Source organism: Cebus imitator, unplaced genomic scaffold (assembly GCF_001604975.1).
Source record: "Cebus imitator isolate Cc_AM_T3 unplaced genomic scaffold, Cebus_imitator-1.0 Scaffold289, whole genome shotgun sequence".
Taxonomy (NCBI): Eukaryota; Metazoa; Chordata; class Mammalia; order Primates; family Cebidae; genus Cebus; species Cebus imitator.
This window is the reverse complement of record NW_016107604.1, coordinates 1,553,737-1,555,961: the sequence shown is the minus strand read 5'-3', so window position 1 is coordinate 1,555,961 and position 2,225 is coordinate 1,553,737. Positions and strand designations below refer to the sequence as shown.

At 40.3% G+C, this 2,225-nt stretch overlaps 1 long non-coding RNA gene across 1 annotated transcript in view; it reads right to left on the bottom strand.

Annotated features, from left to right (window-relative positions):
- Nucleotides 1-2,225, bottom strand: part of LOC119467441 — a 13,323-nt gene that overhangs the window by 9,495 nt on the left and 1,603 nt on the right. The window lies entirely within an intron of this gene.

Sequence of the window (2,225 nt, the reverse complement as noted above, 5' to 3'; positions counted from 1 at the left end):
CGGCATGGTGGCACATGCCTGTAGTACCAGCTACTCGGGAGGCTGAGGCAGGAGAATCACTTGAACCTGAGAGTCCGAGGTTGCAGTGAGCTGAGATCCTGCCACTGCACTCCAGCCTGGGTGACAGAGCAAGACTTCGTCTCAAAAACCAAACAAACAAACAAAATAATCTGTTCTTTTTGCTATTTGAAAATCGTCAATAAATTGGTGCTAATTATAATAGTCACCCTAGGGTGCTATAGAACACTGGAGAAGTTCAACAACATTCATTAAGCTCTTTGTGTTAAGCACTGTGTGACTCCAAAGATAAGCAAGGTGACAAAAACAAGCAATGGAGAAAGGACTCCCCATTCAATTAATGGTGCTGGGATAACTGGTTAGCCAAATGCAGAAGATTGAAACTGGACCCCTCCTTACACTATATACAAAAATCAACTCAAGATGAATTAAAGACTTAATTGTAAAACACAAAACTATAAAAACCCTGGAAGACAACCTAGGCAATACCATCCTGGACATAGCAATGGACAAAGATTTCATAATGAAGATGCCAAAAGCAAACACAACAAAAGCAAAAATTGAGAAATGGGATCTAATCAAACTAAAGAGCTCCTATACAGCAAAAGAAACTGTCAAAAGAGTTAACAGACAACCTACAGAATGGGAGAAAAAATTTGCAAATTATGCATCTGACAAAGGTCTAATATTCAGCGTTTATAAGAAATTTTAAGCAAATTTACAAGAGAAAAACAACCCCATTAAAAAGTGGACAAAGGACATGAAGAGACAGTTTTCAAAAGAAGATATACATATGCCCAACAAGCATATGAAGAAAAGCTCAATATTACTGATACTGAGAAATGCAAATGAAAACCACAAAGAGATGCCATCTCACACCACTCAGAATGGCTATTACTAAGAAGTCAAAAAATAACAGATGCTGATGAAGTTGTGGAAAAAAGGGAACACTTATACACTGTTGGTGGCAGTATAAATTAGTTCAACCATTATGGAAAGCAGTGTGGTGCTTCCTTAAGGAGCTAAAAGCAGAACTGCCATTCAACCCAGGAATCTCATTACTGAGTATATAACCAGAGGACTATAAATCATTCCACCATAAAGACACATGCACGTGAATGTTTATTTCAACACTATTCACAATAGCAAAGACATGGAATCAACCTAAATGCCCGTCAATAATAGACTGGATAAAGAAAATGTGGTACAAATACACCATGGAATACTATGCAGCCATAAAAAATAATGAGATCATATCTTTTATAGGAACATAGATGAAACTGGAGGCCATTATCCTTAGTAAACTAATGCAGAAATAGAAAACCAAATACCACAAGTTCTCACTTATAAGAGGGAGCCAAATGATGAAAACGTATGGATACATAGAGGGGAACAACACACACTGGGGCCTATTGGAGGGTGGAGGGTGAAAGCAGCAAGAGCATTAGAAAAAATAACCATTGGGTACTAGGCTTAGTACCTAGGTGACTAATCTGTACAACAAACCCCCATGACACAAGTTTACCTGTATAACAAACCTGCACATGTATCCCCCAAGCTAAAATAAAAGTTTTTTAAAAAGATAAGCAAGACACATTCCAGCACTTCCAAAGCCTATCTGCAGATGAGACAAGCCAACAAATGACTAATATAATCAATAAAGATACAAGATATAATAAAGAAAAGAAGAAAGAAAAATATACAAAGATCTTGAATTTGGGCACCCCCTATGTGGGAGTCACTTTTGTCTCTATTATCTCATTTAATGCTCACAACAATCCTATGAGATCGCCATTTTGTAATCCTATCTTATTGATGAGAAAAACTGCAGAGGCCATGGCCACACAACTAGCAAGTGGAGGAGTCCCAGCCTGCTTGGCTCCAAAGTGCATGCTCTTTCCCTTTCAACCTGCCATCTCCCATAGTGCCACAACAGAAGTATGAAAAGAGTGCTGCTTGGCAGGGGGCAGTGGCTCACGCCTGTAATCGCAGCACTTTGTGAGGCTGAAGGCTGGCGGATCACCTGAAGTCGGGAGTTCGAGATCAGCCTGACCAACATGGAAAAACCCCGTCTCTGCCAAAAATACTAAATTAGCCGGGCATGGTGGCAGATGCCTGTAGTCCCAGCTACTCGGGAGGCTGAAGCAGGAGAATTGCTTGAACCTGGGAGGCAGAGGTTGCGGTGAGCTGAGATCATGCCATTGCAC